The sequence below is a fragment of the Eurosta solidaginis genome, chromosome 3, assembly GCF_040869045.1.
Source record: "Eurosta solidaginis isolate ZX-2024a chromosome 3, ASM4086904v1, whole genome shotgun sequence".
Classification (NCBI taxonomy): Eukaryota; Metazoa; Arthropoda; class Insecta; order Diptera; family Tephritidae; genus Eurosta; species Eurosta solidaginis.
This window is the reverse complement of record NC_090321.1, coordinates 209,550,469-209,569,946: the sequence shown is the minus strand read 5'-3', so window position 1 is coordinate 209,569,946 and position 19,478 is coordinate 209,550,469. Positions and strand designations below refer to the sequence as shown.

Genomic DNA, 19,478 nt, shown 5'->3' with positions numbered 1-19,478 from the left:
GATACTCAGATTTATTTTTCACGCCCAATAGGACTTGGGGAAGATCTTGTCTTTAGGCTAAACGAAGATCTTGATAAAATATCAGTTTGGGCAGAAACAAATGGCCTTTGCCTGAATGCGGAAAAAACACAGGTCCTGCCAATATCGCACGATTCGGTTGATCTAACTGCGCTATCACCCATAGTTCTCGATGGAAATATATTACAGTATCAATCCGTCGTTACTAGTCTCGGCTTTAAAGTCAACACCCGCTTAACATGTACACACCACATTTCCTGTAGTATATCAAAAATATACAATACTTTAAGAAACCTGTGGCATACCTGTTTTTGCCTACCTCATAACATAAAACTTAAATTAGTTAAGGCTCTGATTGTGCCTCAAATAAGATATTTTGAAAATGTGTATGGAGATTTAGACTGCGAATCTAAAAATAAACTAAGTTTGACTATTAACAACGTGGCAAGATTCATCTATTGTAAAAGAAAGTTTGACCATATTTCACCATACTCAAAAAATATACTTGGATTTAGCATAGAAGTCTATCTAAATGTCCGAAATGTTTTGTGTTTATATAAAATAATTAAATTTCAACAACCTAGATATCTTTATGAGAAACTAAAATTTGTACAATCTTCGCGAACTCACAACTTCGTAGTCCCTAGGCATAGCACAGTAGCGGCTTCTAGATTATTCTTTGTTAGTGCTGTGAAATTGTGGAATTCTCTACCTATTCCAATAAAATGCATTAAGTCATATGGATGCTTCAAAATGGCAGTAACAGATCTCTTCAAACACTAACCCTCCCCTCCGCCTGTTTCAACCTATCTACCTACAACGCCTGTGTCGTATTGTCTAGAACTAATGTTAGCTTAAGCTTAAATTTAAGAAGAAAAATTGTAATTAACCCCGTGAATATGTGCAATGAAAGACTCCAAGTCTTAATGTACTTTGAGATAAATAAATAATAAATAATAATAAATAATAATACAAAAAAAAAAATTAAGTTTATTGAATTTATCAAATATGTATAGGCGACGGGTAGGTTTAATAATAGTTCCATTATCCGTCACCGTCATAATGGATTGTTTCAGTTTAAATTTTGTTCGGAATTTGAATTATGATTTTGATTAAAATTGCATGGGGGTATACATTTAAGAGCGTTATTCTTAAATTTTATGTGATACCAACAAATATTTGTTTGTGAATTAAAATTATGATTTTTTGAAAAATTTCTGGATCTTGAAAAATTTTGAGATTTAAAACTATTTCTATCTTTAGATTTTGAATGGATTTGTAATTGATTAATATCATTAGAAATTTTATTTAAATTTTGATAAATAGCTGTAGATAATTCAGTTAAATTTTTAACGCATTGTTCTAAAATATTATTATTTATACTCGAAACTATAGGAGATTTGGAAGAATGAGGTTTGTTGATTAAATCAAAAAGTTTGTCTGCTAAAATAATTACTTCATCTTTATTTTGATTGTTACTAGAAGTTAAATGGATTTGTATTTCTTGTGGCAATTTACGAATCCATAATTTGAAAAGTAATTCTTGACTTACAATGGAGTCAGTACCTATAAGTGATTTCATAAATCTGAATAATTCAGATGGTGAACGATCATCAAGTTCAGTTTTTGAAAATAATTCTTCTAATCTTTTTTCTTCACTGAGTGAAAATCTTTCGCCTAAAATCTTTTTAATTGTATTGTATTTATTGAAAAGAGGAGGAGGGTTAATATTGTCAAAATTTTTAGAAATAGTATCTCGTTGAAGGGTAACTAGAACATTTTGAAATTTTAAATTATCATCAGTGATATTATTAATTTCAAACTGTCCTTCAACAAGTAAAAACCAGGCATCGGGAGATTCTTGCCAAAATTGTGGTAGTTTAATAGATTTAGTAGAAGAAACATGTTTAAAGTTATCTTGTGTTGAAGTATCTTGTGTTATATTAGAAATGTTGTTTTGTGTTGTATTAATGTTAAAATTTTGAGTTGTATTGTGAGCCATTGTGTTATTTGTATAGTTGTTATTTTGATTTTCCGAATTTGTAAAATTACGGGTTCGTATTGGTGAACGTAGAACCATATAAAAAAAATTAAATGAATAATTTGAAAATTAGAAAATATTTAAAAATTTTTTGGAAAGGGAGTTAACAATTTAAATACAATATTTAATTTTATATAAAAAATAAGTAAATTTAAATAATTTATATTAAAATTTTCAAGATATAAAAATAATCTTAAAATAAATTTGAAATTTTAATTTAATATTAAAATAAGAATTGTATTTAGAAAAAGTTAAAATTATTTAAAATTTATATTTACGATTTTATTACTATGGAAGAGTTGATTGATAAATTTAAATATGCAATGGCTTTAAAATATAATGATGCTCTTATTTGTGTAGAGGGCGTTAAAGATCATTGTATGGTTCCAATAAACGGTACACTATATGACGATGTTGCTTGTTGAATATTAAAATACTTGGATGTACGAATGAAATATAGGGAGAGTTTAGTGGCACTATTTTGTAGATGAAACTTTCTGAGTAGTGTTGGATCAGATTTCCACAGCTGTGACTGTATTTGCTACAGTGGCAGTATTGTTTTGATCTGGCATTTATTTTCAAAAATGATTTTTAGCGTATATACACTTCTCGTTTTAAGCGTTTTAATACTGCGTAACTTAAAATATGTTGCAATGTGTTGCGAAAAATCACTCAAACATTTTATTTTTTTTTTTTTAATTATTTGACAATTTTCTGTTGGGTTTTTAACTGTTTTATTATTTCTCTCAAAGTTTTAACGATTAATTAAGTTATTTTTGTTTAGTTTCAGCGGCTGCTGCTTTAAAGATTGTTTTTGATTCTTTCTTCAATATCACATAACGGCACTCATCCTGTTCGATATTTGTTTTAATTGTTGATCTCTTCTCACTAGGGTTAACAGATGTACCGCACTTGTGGTTTACGAAAATAATATGACATAAGTTTGTTTTAAATTATTAAAAATTCGTCATTAATAACGTTAAAGGTTATAGGTTCGTTGGTAGGATCGACAATATATTTCGTTGTTAAACAAATATTAAAAATATTAATTTTAGGTTTGAAGTATACAAATATTATTAATCAAAAATTTTCATTTTGATATCACCAAAATTTTCATTTACAAAAACTAATTCGATAACAAAATATTTAAAATTCAAAGTATAAAATACAAAGTTAATAATTTAACAACAAATTATAAACACTATAGCCCGCCCCCCCCCTCACTATGCCACTGTGTCAAGCGGTTCTCTTAGCACGCATCGGTACAACTGAACCAGATAAAGATGGGTGTAGAGATTTCGGGACCTGTGGTTTGCTCCACAGTTGGGTGGAATCATCAGGCCACTTTATGCTTGATTGCCCAGCTTTTTCCTGAACCGGATAAAGATGGCTGTAGGGATTTCGGGACCTGTGGTTTGCACCTCCACAGTAGGGTGGAATCATCAGGCCACTTTATGCTTGATTGCCCAGCTTTTGCCAGCACTAGGCGAAAGTACTTTGGTTGCATCTCACTTGGATCTTCGGAGGATTTATCCAAGGTTGAGATCGGTATCATTCGGAACTTTATCGTTGATATGCAACGATTCTCTAAGTAGAGAAAGCTACTTTACCGTTATTTTATTGTATGTGGTATTACAACGGACCTTCATGTTGTCCAAGTGAACTTCCCCTATCAGGGCAGCTACCACCTAACCTAACCTAACCTAACCTAACTGTTTATGCAACTTGTGACGATCCCATATTTGATTTTGAATTTCAAACATAATTTTAAGCATTATTATTCGTATTTATTTATTTTTTTTTTCTTATTCTTGATTTTACCTCGGTTTCATTTTTATTACCTCTAATAGAGGCTCTATTGTAATCAAATGCAGTTAATAGTCTGTGGATTAGCTACGCACCTATGCAGTATTTTTTCATCCTCTTATTTGGTATTTTTCTTTTGGCTTTCCTTCACTTGATTGTGGTTGGTTCATTGAATTGCTCATTCATACTTTTGTATTGTGTTAATAATACAAGTACACAGGGGAAAATTTAGAGAATGCACATGTAAATACACTGCACATTTTCAGTTTGGCTATTTTAAAATATAGAGACTAATATCTCTATTCTTATGGCTTAAAAAACTCACTGTAATGATTACTATGAAAACTGCCATTTCATTATGGTAAACAAATATTAACAATCCGCAGTACAATTTGTAAGCTGGTTTTGGGACCGGCTGGTTGGAAAGGATCTTGGGTGCGTGCGCTTCGAATGTCTGAATCCCTCGTAGGAAGTTCACTCCCGTGCTATCTTAGTGCTGTCTTGCACAGGGATTCAGTGTCCTACGCTGCCGCCATCGTGATAAAACAACTGTGATTATCTATTTCAATCTCATGGTGCGACCCTGGTTTGTAGTACCAAGCACTAGCATAGAGGTCCCAGCAAGGTACCTAGTTATGTACGGTACAAAAAACCCTACATGCACTGCTGTCCCTAGTGGGGTATGGGGCTTACCTATCGTAAGAGCCGACTAAACTACACAGACCCTAGGGTTCAGGGTTTAACCAAAAACCTTTTTCGGGGCAGTCGGGAAAAACATTTCTAACTCACTCCATTGCGCACCTAAAGACATCATCTTAGCATGGAAATATTATCAGAACATACGGATCATGACCTTGTGACCGACTTTAAGAGCTTACTTTAGTTATTCCAAATAGCAAAAGACGTGTTAAACCGGAGAACGCAATCGATCACGTTGGAATACAAGTATCACCACTAAACGGAAACTTAGCGGAGGTCTGCCCCTTCCTCTGCTTCCAAACTGCTATGTCGACTAATATAAATTCTTTGCCGAAGCGTCTTTGTCCATCCGCATAACGTAACCTAGCCAGCGAAGCCTTTGGGTTTGTTTTTCGCTGCACTATCGTCATATCTGCGTAAAGCTCATACTGTCCATCATTATACATACCTCCGTCAATACTCGCCTACGGCATTACGGACAGGACCATAAATCTGCCGGAGAACATTTCTCTCGAACACTCGAAGAGCTATCTCATCTTCTCTCGATACCGTCCATGAATCCGAGTCGTCTATAATGATGCGCGACTTGTAGATCGAGATTTTTTTCATCAACAGAGGACTTTGCTGTTCAATTGCCTACATATAAAAATAATAATAAACCCAAACGGATTAATACGCTCCAAAGCCCGCTCAATCGACACGAAGGGCGCATCCGCATGACGCACGGATTTTGATTTTGTCGAGTTGTTGTTCAAAGTAGAACTTGTTGGCAAGATTTATATATTCTACGTTAGATTTCTTAGCTGACATTGTTTTTGCCGTTAAACCTGGTTCCAAATAGACGAAATCCTTCACAGTCTCGAATTTATATCCTTCAATAGTGACGTGGCTGCCATATAGCGAAGGAATTGGAGTATGAGAATTGAGTAAATAATAGTAGACGTATCTCCGATAAGATTTAGGCGGACTTCTCCATCCACAAGATGGTAATACGCCGATAAGAAATCGATTATTTTACAATTTTTAATAACAAATCGATCAATCTCAGATGAAAAAACTTCTCGGTTACAAATCGATAACCTCTTGATAACATATCGACATCTTTTCAATTAATAATGGAAAAAATTTTGATAGCGAATCGATAACTAATTTAAAACAAATCGATAACATTTTAATTCGAAAATATTTCGATAACAGCGTGCAACTTTTCGACGAAGTCGATAATACACCAATAGGATATCGATAAAATTTCGATAATAAATCGATAACTTTTGTACAAAAACCCGATAAATTTTCGATACATTTCAATAATTCGTCGATAAAAAATCGATAACACACTAACTAATGTTTACACAATAATAATAAAAAACACATCTAACACATGTCCAAGTATTTTTGGTTAAATAAAGATTAAGACTTGGTTTTTAAGTAAATAAACCAAAGAAATTCTGTGCCAAGTGTATAGAGTGTCTACTTTAATTGGTAGCCTTTAATGTTTAATGTGATTGATTCATAATATTACCTAAAATTGTGTCGTAACGAACACTTTATCTCTATCCAATTCAATAAAAATAACACAACAACAATGCAATACATCAACTAAGCTTTTATTTCTAAAGCAGACATTCTTTTTTTCTTACCACCAGACCAACCCGACAGCAATCCAAGTTGAACACCCTTTTGAACGATTGACGTGCCACAGCTTGAACCCCCCGTTCTCCCATTCACCATCGTCTAAGCACATCAATAACACTTAAAGCAGCTTAAAGCTGAAATACACAACCCACAAAGTGTTTCGAGCAGCAGTTACACCAACACAAACAGCCACCAACGAGAGTTGAAAAAAAAGCAAAATAAAAAAAGTATGGATAATTTCGTTGTTTGTAAGTGTGTATGTATGTAATTTATACCCTCATCCACTCCTACTTATTTTAGCGAGTTTTGTAGCATTCCATTTGTTGTCTGTTTTTATATTACAAGTGATTTTTAATTAGTATTTCACAAATAGTGGAAGTTTTGTTGTAATACTTATATCTAAATATATGTACGGTTGTACAGTTGCGAGCACGAGGATAGGAGTGAAAATTCTTAGCAACTCGAAATTTCTTTGCAGGTTTTTAATAGCTTCTCGATTTTTTGTAAATGTTTTTGAGATTGGTTGCATGGTTTCAGTTACACAATTCATTCAAATTTTTTCTAAAATTAACGAAAATAAACAAAAGAAGAAAATAATTGATAAAAAAATGAGTAAAAGTACTCGCGAAGTTCGATGTGTAAACAAACGGCCCAGAAAACTAGTAGTTTTAATTTACAAGATGAAAGTTTTATAATTGTACTGAATTTCCCGGACAAATAGGGTTAACCCATAAAAAAAAAAACACGATTAGAATTTCGAGCCTAAATTTAAAACCATTCATCGGCTTAAGCAATTTTTGAAACTTTTTTGTTCTTAAATCGAATCCTCTCAATTTACTACTGCATTTTTTCAATTTTAATTGGTTTCATTTTAAAACTTATTTGAACAATAAGTCTAAAATATTCGAAATGTGTTAAAACAAAACCAAAAAGTTTCGAAATTATAAAAATAGAAACTTTTATACACATCTGATTTTAAAGCAAACCTCACGAGCATTGTGAATGAAACTAAGTGTGATATCTTCTGCATAGACGTCAAAATTCCAAAGTGATTGGATTACCTGATTTGTAATTGACTACCGCTGTCTCATTCTGTATCTCTTTCTATCACCCGCTGGAGATAGGCGCCGCCATATTGAACACCCTGTCAAAACGCTAAAAAGTAGTCATATTGAACATCCTGTCAGGCAGTTGACAGATAAAATACCACACTAAGTTTCATTCACAATGCTCAAGAGTTTAAACTTGGTGCTTAAAATTTAAAAATTTAAAATTTCATTTGTGAAAAGTGCTGAAAGTCATATATTCGTTTTTGAAACATCGCACACCTAGATCAAAAATATGAAATTTCGAAGTTATGAGTACCACTAATACTTCTACTAATCAGCGTGAAAAAGTTTCTTGAAAAATTAAAATTGCATTGACGCACATTTTCTGAACATTGTGATTTTTTTAGTTGATCGCCGCTTTGATCTAGGTGTGTGATATAAGGTCTTATGATATTGTAACGAATTTAGTGAAATTCCGCTTATTTGAAACCTTCTGCTAACGTTCGAATCGCTAAGCTGTTGAATAAATAACTCCTATATTAAATAATGCAAAATGGTCTTTATTAGACTACTTTGAAAGTACTTCACAATAACACTAATACTTCACAACCAATAGCGTGCTTAAATCAAAACTGAATACTGACTACTCAGCTTTCGCTGCTTTTACACTCTCTGTTGCCTCGTCCACCCATTTCTCCTAAGGTCTAGTAACTTCGCGAACTTCATGATTGGTTACCAGCCATATATGTACATGTATATTTCTAGTTTAGTCTCTGGCATAGCCATATGCGTGAGTACTACTTCGGCTGATGATTACATGTGTTTATGAGTAACTCTCCGTTGCCTTGTATGTATGTGTGTAGATGATGAATGATTTGTTTACGTACAAGAGTGGCAGCTTGCTTTATTGTTGATGTGCCTTTATTTAATAACCGCTTAGTGATGTGAGTATCACTTAGTGATACTAATGTTCGTCAAATATGTTTTCTTACAAAAGATGTGATAGCTCAGTAGATAGACGAATCTACTGAAATCCTCGGTACTTCGGTTGGAAACTGGGCCAGCGCCACTAGATTTTTCTTTTTTTTTCTTCAGGAGTATAATCTTAGTTTGGTTTGGTCATATACGTAGTACAAACATGTTTCAGATTCGACCGTGTAGAGTTCACCCAGTTAAATAACAACAGATGTAACTTGTACAAAAACATATAATTTCGAATTTTTTGAAAAGAGCTTCATCGGCTTCTTATCAGTAACAACCGATACCGATAAGTTATTGTTGTGCTATCGGCTTATTGTCGAAGATCGTCGAGTTTGTCGCCTCGTTATCGCCGAGTCATCTGCTTCTTATTGGGATGCTATCGACGGGTTACAGATGTGTTATCAATTTAATACGACGATATCAAGTTGGTAGCACTCCGATGGGTTCGGTTAGGTTGAACGGGACGTTCGATGAGGAGCTCACGTAGACTGAATAAACTGAATAAGTTCGTAGTGTCACCAAAAGTTCTTTAACGACCAAACTTAAAACCCATTCAAAAACCAGGACCTATGTTATAAAATAACTCCATCCTCTTGGCAATTACTATAAGCTTTCGTATGCCTATGCCACTAGCTGCTTCTAGATCTGACAGCTGCATCACTCCTAATAGCTGGAGTCTTAGACTTACCAGCGCAGGGCACGAGCACAAAACGTGATCGATCGTTTCCTCCTCCAACCCGCACTTCTTACATTTGCTATCTGTTTAGACCGGCGGTCCAAAACCTTATACTTTTGGGGTAGCCCTAGTATTTCTTTTTGTTTCAACAAGGTTAACAGAGGTGATCGAACGGTTTAAGCTATCTATGTTAAAACATCGCACAGATGAATAAACCGTTCGACAACAACCGGTGCTAACATTTTTATAAGTTTTCCGCCACTTGGATTTTGATTGCTTACCGATCGCACGCAGCCGTCCTGTTCCAGATTTTACAAGGTAACCTGTAATTAAATATTGTTACATATATATATATTAAACAATAATTTATAATTATTAAAAGCACCTTTATATTTATTACAAATAATATATAATTATTAAAAGCACCTTTATACGTAACATTAATACCAACCTTTTTATTATTTTCGTTCCATTGAAACTTGACCGATCAAACTTTCGGAGTTTTTGGTTCGCGTCAAGACATTTGGTCCTTACAACGCCTTACAAATTGCAATTCCAGCACCAGTGGAAATCCTTGCTAGCCAACCGAGAATTTGGAGTCCAGTTCTGATAAAACAAATTACCAGCGGCTGAATTTAATCAAGGCATAACAACAGCAATTTTTTATCGAAGTACACAATCCACGACAACTACAATAAAATTAAAAGTAAGTGGTTTTAAATTATCAGTGCGCACATGAATAGTTTTATATAAATAATAAAGTGAGAAAAAAAAAATATTTTTTTGTGAAAGGTAAAAGGTGAAACGAGTGTTCTGTGATTTAAAGGTATTTCCCCCCACCAGTGGTAAGGAATACTTGACACGGCTTAAGGGTCTTCAGTGTCACACGCACACACGTACTTGTACAAATCAGTGTTTGAGAGTGATAGAGAAGTGCACGTAATTTTCTGTTGAGGATTAAGTAATCCAACTGACTCTGGAGTTTAGACGTGACTTGCTCTTCATATCCTCTTCACTTCCCACAACAACAACACTGCGCGGTGGTCATAACCCCACTTTAATTAAATTTGCACGGCAGAATTTTTTTCACACAAAATCACTTCACCGTTTCCATTTTTCATTTTTTTCGATAATTCAGTTTTACAAAACCTTGGAGTATTTTGCAAAATAAAATACATGCAAGTGATTTAGTGAGCATAGCAAAAAAAAAATTTTTTCACCACAAGTAAATTGCAGTGATTTTTTTTTTTTTTTTTTTTTTTTTTTTTTTTACAAATAGCCCATTTTGAATATCAGGTATTACTCCCCACCAGTGGTAAGGAGTACCTGACACAGCTTAAGGTTTTTTGCTGAGTTACACACACTCACACATTGTACAATTATTGTTGTTGGAATAAGCACAATACAAGTTGCAAGCAGTTTCTTGCGGAGATCACTTAAATCCCATTTATTTTTTTTTCTTCTCGTTACTTGCACTTACGCTTTAATATTCCACAAACAACAACACTACACTGTGGGCATAACCTCACTTATTTTCCATTTGAATCTCAGCATTTGAAATTACAAAAGCTTGTTCACAAAATCACTTCACGTTATTAAATTAAATACTTTCCAAAGAAACAAAATTAATTTTGGGAAAATAGCTTTGAAAAATTATTCCCATAACTTTAGTGCTTGCAGTAATACACAAGTACATAATTCAAGTTTGGTTGGCGAGCAATAATTTTTTTTAACATAATAACACATACATATACACACATGTGAAATGTAACATTACAGTCCATTTTTCACACTCCTAAAAAACGTTTATTTTCGTTGATTTTTTTTCCAATAAATTTATAAAAATTAAATCATTTTAACATATTTACGATTTATTGGTGGTTATTGCTATTTAATAAACATAATATAAAGCGGGTTACCTCGATACAGATTCTGTCTCTGTCAAAATAAGCAAGATTTGCAACAACAAAAGCTTGGTGCATTTCAAATTATTTCAAATTTTCCAAGCATAAAGTAAAAATGGAAGCATTCAACCGCCTAGCAGACACGGTAATTGAATTCGACATCGAATTCTTAAGCAAACCCACAAGCGAACACTCCAAAAATTCGCTGAAAATTCAGCAGCAGGAGTTGAAGTCCATGTGGGAGAAAGCCAAAGCTGCTTTCGAAGCTCTGCTAGTGGCCGAGGACATTAGCGCTAAAGACATTACCGCAATTAAAAAGAAAAATAAATCATGCTATTCCGTTTATGTACGGTGCATGACGAAAATAAATGACCTGGCGGAAAATTTGGAGAAGGTAGAGAAGGAAAGTGAAACCTCCTTCGCTCCACGCAACCTACATTTACCACCGTGTGATACCGATGTATTCAAAGGTGATTATATGACATGGCCAACCTTTCGTGACATGTTCACGGCCATTTATATACTAAATAAGCACCTGTCGCCAATTCAAAAGCTCTATTACCTCATCCAAAAGACACAAGGTGAAGCTCGCGAAATTGTCAAGAAGTGCGAATTGACAAACGATGGTTTTAATGTAGCCTGGAAAAATTTGTGTGACAGGTACGAGAACAAAAGAATCTTAGTCAACACCCAACTAAAAATTCTTTTCAATCTTCATGCTGTTGAAACTGAATGCGGCGCGTCCATTAAACGTTTACAGAGGGATATTAACAATTGTATATCCTCATTAGAGAGTCATCGTATTGACATTTCTAACTGGGATCCGATAATCACATACCTCTGTTCAACAAAGCTACCTGATGTTACCCTGTCCTTATGGGAACAATCAGTAGAAAATAAAACTGAAACGTCCAAGTGGGCGGATATGGATCGATTCCTCACAAATAGGTTCCAAACCTTAGAATCGGTTTCAGGTTTAAGAGGAATCAAGCCTTCGAAACCACCAAAGGGTCAAAGCAACAAGCATTCCTCTGAACCACCGCCTAAAAAGTTAGGGTCATTCCAAACCACAGTCGCCAAATACGCATGTAAAATGTGCAAAAACAGCGACCACAAAATCCACACATGCCAGAAATTCAGAAATTTGACACCATCTGAAAGGGTTTCCTTTATCAAACGTAACAACTGCTGTTTGAACTGTCTCTCTTCGAGGCATTCCGTGTCAAAGTGTACAAGCTCACACAACTGCAGCACGTGCCATACACGACACCATTCCCTTCTGCATTTGCAGACAGCTCAAACGAAGCCTTCTTCGGCGAAAGCGGCTGTAGAATCATTGGATGTTTCGGCGTCTACGTCGAAACAAGCGCGATTACGCCACAGTTCGGAAAAAACAAAAGGTTCAGGAGAAACAATTAATATGAAATCAAATTTCGCGAATACTAGTAGAGGTGTATTACTAGGAACGGCTCGTGTAACCATTCGCTATAATGGTACAGATTTTTCGGCAAGAGCCCTCATAGATTCTGGCTCTGAATGCTCTTTCATTACAGAAAGACTCAGACGCAGAATCAACCTGCCAACTAGGAAAATGCATGCCCAAGTTTCGGGCATCAATAACTCAATCTCTGCGCAGGTAAAAGAGGCATGTGCCATAGAACTGCGGTCACCGGTTGACCCACTTATATCAATTGATGTTATTGTGTTAGTTTTGCCACAATTGACAGGCAATTTACCCACACATGACGTCAGTTCATTAACACAACAGGCATTCCCTGACCTTGTACTGGCGGACAAACGATTCTTTGTCAATGAACAAGTCGATCTTGTTCTGGGCGGAGACATCTACCCGCAAATAATCTTAGGCGGGATTAAGAAAAACATTCTCAGCACACTTTTAGCCCAAGAAACAGTTTTCGGTTGGATACTGACTGGTCGTGCTGATGCAGCCAGCCCAACTAATAATAATCGGGTTTCCTTTTTCAATGAAGTGGCTTTAGACATTCAGCTTAGGTCATTCTGGGAAATTGAGGATATATCCAAGGCAAAATCCCCCACAGTAGAAGAGAAAATATGCGAAGAACTCTACGAGCGCACAACGCAGCGAAACTCAGAAGGAAGATACATCGTGTCCCTTCCGTTCAGAGCGGAATTTCCTGCAGATATTTGCCTGGGGCCCTCATTGAAAATCGCGTGCTCTCAATTTTACAAAATTGAGACGCGACTTAGAAAAAACCCAGAGTTGAAAAGGGAATATAATAGAGTACTTATGGAGTACGAGAAAATGGGTCATATGTCGAAAATAACGTCAATACAGTCAGCTGACGCTGTGGACAATTATTATCTGCCTCATCATGCTGTTATTAAAGAAGAGAGTGTTTCAACAAAAGTTAGGGTGGTTTTTAATGCCTCGTCTTCAACTTCGAATGGCGTCAGTCTGAACGAAATTCTTATGCCAGGCCCAGTGCTTCAGTCGGATTTACCGACCTTAATTCTTCGCTGGAGACTTTTCAAATATGTTTTCAACAGCGATATTGAAAAAATGTATAGGCAAATCCTCGTAGAGCCTAACCATACAAAGTACCAACGAATAGTCTTCCGCCCAAGCCCAGATGAACCAATCAGTCTCTACGAGCTTAAAACGGTTACTTTTGGTATAAATTGCGCTCCTTATTTAGCAATAAGGACTTTACTCCAACTGGCGGATGACTCAGAAAGTTCTCATCCAATTGCCTCTAACATTTTGAGAAAAAATATGTACGTAGATGACGTGCTTTCCGGTGGTCATACTATTGCCTCCGCGGTAAAGGCAAGAAATGAAGTTTCAGGGACATTGAAATCAGCCGGGTTTCCTTTACGTAAATGGACCTCGAATAGTAACGAAGTATTGAAAGGCATTCCAAAAGCTCATCTACTGAGCGAAGATTTTTTAGAATTCGAGGATTCCAGTAGCGTGAAAGCTCTGGGCATTAGGTGGAATGCACATTCTGACCAATTCTACTTTATAGCAAAGTCAATAGAAGAAGATTCCACTTTCACCAAAAGGACAGTCTTGTCAACTATAGCGAAACTCTTCGATCCATTAGGGTGGCTAGCTCCTACAATTATTGTCGCAAAAATTATTATGCAAAATATATGGCTCGAGGGTACTGGTTGGGATGAAACGTTATCTCCTTCCACATTAGACAAATGGCACAATTTTGCCAGAACATACAAGGAAATCGACCAGATACGGATTCCTCGATGGGTATTTTATTCGCCAACTGAAAACGTCGAGATTCACGGTTTCTGTGATGCATCTGAAAAGGCATATGCCGCAGCAGTCTACTTGCGCGTGGAAAGGGATGACGGCATACTTGTTAACCTGCTTTTAGCAAAGACGAGAGTGGCTCCAGTCAAAACCATTTCGCTCCCAAGATTGGAACTTTGCGGGGCGGTACTACTAGCTGAAATCATCGAATCGATATCCAACAATGTGGACTTCGGCCACACTACGATACATCTTTGGACTGATTCGACGATCGTACTGGCATGGATACGCAAACCCCCATGTTCATGGTCTACTTTTGTATCTCATCGAGTCACAAAAATCTTAGACAAAGTAGGAAATTCGACTTGGTATCACGTGGATTCAGCTACAAATCCAGCAGACTTAGCGAGCAGAGGCGTTTTAGCTCAAGAATTGATCAACAACACTCTGTGGTGGCAGGGACCTTCTTGGCTACAAGAAGATAAGGAAAAGTGGCCAACCCAGGAAACGGACTTCACAACAAACGTTGAGGAAAAACGAGTGCAGGCTCATGCAGCAACAATTAATGACAACATTAGTGATATTCTTGACAGGTTTTCCAGTCTTTCGCGAGCTTTGAGGGTAATATCGTATATTTTGAGATTCCTTCAAAGAACCCATCCGAAAACAAGAGCTTCTAGCCAGCCGGACTCTTGTCTAATTTCATCCGATGAAATTAAAACAACGACGAACCGTCTGATAAAACTAGCTCAGAAGCAACATTACGGATCAGAGATCACGAAATTGAAAGCCAAAGTATCACTTGAGTCTAAAAGTGAAATCCTTTCACTTAACCCTTTCCTTGATGAAAACGAAGTATTAAGGGTTGGCGGGCGACTCGGCGCATCCAAAGATATGCCTTATCCTGAGCGCCATCCAATAATACTACCATACAATTGTAGGTTTACACGTCTATTTGTCCAGTTTGTTCATGAGGATTCGCTCCACGGTGAAAACCAACTCATGCTGCGTATTATTCGAACGCAGTACTGGATTATAAAAGTGAAAACCCTGATTAGGTCAATCATTCACAATTGCAAAATATGTACAATCCATAAGAGACGCGCCCAAAATCAGCTTATGGGTATTCTTCCCCAGGAGCGAACGACTTTCTCGCGCGCATTTACTAATACCGGGGTGGACTTCACAGGCCCTTTCGATATTAAAAGTTATAGTGGGCGCGGGTGTCGCATTTCCAAAGGTTACGCTTGTCTGTTCGTGTGCTTTTCGACTAAGGCCATCCACTTAGAGGGCACTAGCGACTTGAGCACCTCATCCTTTGCAGCAGCTTTTGCTCGATTCGTCGCCAGACGTGGATGCCCCAGAAATGTCTACTCAGACAACGGGACCAATTTCGTCGGAGCGTCACGCGCATTTAAGGCGGAATTTAAAGCCTTTCTGGCTGACGCCCGCACCCAAACACTTTCCAAACATTCCCATCAGGCATTGACTTGGCATTTTATACCACCGGGGGCTCCGCACATGGGGGGGCTGTGGGAAGCTGGGGTGAAAAGTTTCAAAGCCCATTTCAAAAAGGTAGCTTTCAGCCAAAAGTTCACCTTCGAAGAATTTAATACACTATTATGCAGAATTGAGGCGTGTCTTAACTCACGACCCCTCAGTCCGGCCTCAAATGAGCCATCAGACCTTGAACCTCTAACACCAGGGCATTTTCTAGTCGGAGGGCACCTACTAGCCCCTGCGGAAATCAACGTCGATGAAAACCCGGCCTCAATTGTGAACAGGTGGCAAAAACTCAAGGCTTTGCATCAGAACTTTTGCAGAAGGTGGAAAACAGAATATCTTTCAGAACTTCAAAAGCGGACCAAGTGGAAACATTCTAAGTCCAACATAAAAGTGGGAGACATGGTGGTCATACGGGAGGACAGCCTGCCACCCAATGAATGGAGATTAGGGCGAGTTGTCAAATTACACCCTGGTTCCGACAACCGGGTACGCGTGGTAGATGTCCTAACTGAGAGAGGAGAAGTGACAAGACCGCTCGTCAAATTGGTATTGCTACCGTCGAATAGTGCAGAAACCGAAGATACGACAACCCCAAATTTACAGACACAATAAGCACAAAGCAAAGAAGGTACAAACAATATTTAATATCAAAAAAAAAAAATTTGTATGGTCCAGCCTAATGCATGCACGTCAAAGGTTTGTCTTGTCCCTTTAAAAGTGAAAAAAAAGGGTGCCGAACATTTTTAGCAACTTCAGCTAATAATATTTTTTCACCTTTTAACTTCACTTCTTTCGGGGCTTTTTTTCGGCTCATGGCCGAACAGACTGCCTGCTGGGTAGTCACCATTATCATATGTACAAAGATACATACCGCGTGCATACGCATTGGACTGACCTCGAAAATCTACTTTTTCAGAAAACAATTTATTTTTTTTTTTTTTTGCAAGTGCAAAATATTTATTTTTCTTAGGGGGCCACACACTCTACCGCACATACAAACGTAGTCACCTAGCTTAATCCGTTTTATGTTGCTAAAACTGCACTATAAGGGTGCCCTTAAAATGTAAATTTTCCTGTCTCTTTTCTTTCGCGAAGTGTATTGGAGGATGGGGAAAGGATATCACAATGGTAAAGGCAGCGTCACTCAAGAAATATTTATCCGCTACCAATTCCATTGAATTCACCCTTTTCCGTCATTTATAAACCGCGCACAATAAAAAAAAAAAAAAATTTTTCTCACAACATTTGGGACACCCTGGCGCAGTAGCAAGCTAAACTCTAGAATTACCTATTTTAGTTTCACTGGTCGTTCCAGTCCTAACCTTTATTAACACAAAAAAAAGGGAATTCACAAGCAAAAAAAAAAAAAACTTCTTTGGAAACACCCTAACACACAAGTGCCGTAGGAACATGCCATTTCATTATTTCATTTTCACTATGCACAACAACAAAACTAAATCACACCACCGCCACTTATTGTGTGTTTAACGAAAACAATGGCCTTACAGGCTCTTTTACTTGATTGAGGAATCAATTTTGCCTTAATTAAAGGCGCACATTTTTTTTCACTTTCCTCATATTATTTCAGTTTTTTATACTTTCACTATCACTCACGAGACTTATTTCTTGGATTCCCGTGGAAATCCAAAGTCGCAAACGCGAAAACCACACCCGCACGTAAAAACATTAAAACATTAAACCGACACGTTTCACTTTTAATCAAAAACTTCCGGCTTCATCATTATAGGGATATGCATATGCTATCGAATATGTACTAAATTCGATACATTTGCATGATAGTATAGGCACTGGATACCATCAATTTTTCGGTCAATCGTTATGGTCACTGACCATTACGATTAAGTTTGACCAAGAATTGGGTGCACATCAAGATAAATGTATAGAACTGAATGAATGGCATGTGTGGGAGATTTTCTAGGGCATTTTTCGAAGCGTTTTTCTTTCTTCGTTGGATTTGTGTTGAGGGCGCCAGGATATCATTTGTTAGCCAAATGAACTTGTTCGACAATAGCTCAATGGCTATTTTGCTAGTAAATTAGTTAACCCTGTTTCCACCAACCATCAATAAGAGAGTCAAACATGCAAATATTGCTCGCCACCAAAAACAAAAAAAAGCAAATCGCTGCAATGGAAAAATTATTATTTACAGAAATGACGCGTTTCACCACCATTCGCAAACGGGCTGAAGCAAACCATTACGCATTGGTATGTCGTGTATGCGGTAACCGGCACCCGCTTAGAGTATGCCCAGTTTTCCGGGCGAAAGAACCAGCCGCACGTTTACGCGATACTCACATATATAATTATTGCACTAATTGCTTATCAGAGGCTCACCTCGCATCTCAATGCACCAACGAGGGATTATGCCGTCGATGCAGCGAGCACCATCACACAATGCTCCATATAGACCACATTGGGGAAGCACCAAAACGCCAACGACGACCACCACGACCCAAGGGAAATGACGCCGATGACAGCGATGCAATCTCGTTGTACGCCTCTGAAGTAGGAAACGATACTCATTCTGGAGCGGAAACGTTCGCTTTCCGCCTAGAAAACCTGGCTGGAGTGGAATCACATGCATTCCACCCAGCTATAGTCGGCGGATCGGAACCTCAGCGTTTCCGACCGCAACTTCAGCACGAAATAAGAAGAACCAGCGGATTGGAAATGAAAACTTTCCAACCGTCTAATAGAAAGAGCGCAAAAGCCCGACAGAGATCCCGTAAACACCGTCAACACGAGAGAGTGGAATCGTCAGCATTCCACCTCACGCCTTCGAGGAATTTCCGGTCCGGATGTGTGGCCCCAGTAAGAGCGCCACCACAACCAGTTCAGTCCCTCACATCAGTGGCTCCAACCGCGGTGGTGAAAATTGAAGCCCGAGGGCGTCTGCATCTCGTGAGGGCATTGATCGATCCCTGTGCCACCACCTCAATAATCAGCGAAGATTTCGCGCGAGAGCTGCAGCTAGGTGTGACCTACATAAATCGCCAGATGGGCTGCTTCATCAAGTTGCGCGGGAAGCATGGTCAATCCACGACCATCACCACGCACGCAGTATGCCTCCGGAACTTCAATCGACGCACGCCACTAACCACACTAGATGCCACAATAGCGGGGAAATATTCAAATCTACGTTTGGCGGACCCGCGCTTCCACGGCGCTGCTCCAGTTCGTCTCGTGCTGGGGGCAGACATTTTTCCTAAAATTTTTCTAGGGGTCATTCCAGCTGGAATACTGGGTCCACTACTGGCCCAAAATACTATATTTGGATGGGTCCTGTCGGGCGCGTGCTAACTATACGTATTTTTTTTTATTTATTTTATCATTTTTTCTTTCTTTTCGCATTTATATTCAGATGAACCTAAAAATGAATTCACAGTAAATTTTGAATATGCATTCTTATCTGATTTTTTTTTAATGAATAAATGTGCCATTGAAATTTGAAACCACCTTTGTTCCTATTTTTTTTTCTTTTCTCTCTCTAGCCTAGGTACAAGGTTCCAGGACTAGGCGATAGAAATACTTAGATAATAAGAAGTAGCCTTCAGTAGTCAATGGAACACGGCGGTGCAAGCGTTCGGTTCTAGTTCAGGGTTGCGTGACGCAAGGAGGCCGGCATGTTTAGACCGGCGGTCCAAAACCTTATACTTTTGGGGTAGCCCTAGTATTTCTTTTTGTTTCAACAAGGTTAACAGAGGTGATCGAACGGTTTAAGCTATCTATGTTAAAACATCGCACAGATGAATAAACCGTTCGACAACAACCGGTGCTAACATTTTTATAAGTTTTCCGCCACTTGGATTTTGATTGCTTACCGATCGCACGCAGCCGTCCTGTTCCAGATTTTACAAGGTAACCTGTAATTAAATATTGTTACATATATATA

General features: G+C 37.6%; 1 long non-coding RNA gene across 1 annotated transcript; it reads left to right on the top strand.

The window, feature by feature from the left end:
* The first annotated feature begins 9,076 nt into the window (after positions 1 to 9,076).
* Positions 9,077 to 18,866, top strand: LOC137246943 (uncharacterized). Its single transcript, XR_010951743.1, has 3 exons — positions 9,077 to 9,223; positions 9,465 to 9,611; positions 17,736 to 18,866. It is a non-coding gene; the product is annotated as an uncharacterized lncRNA (long non-coding RNA).
* Positions 18,867 to 19,478: the final 612 nt, after the last annotated feature.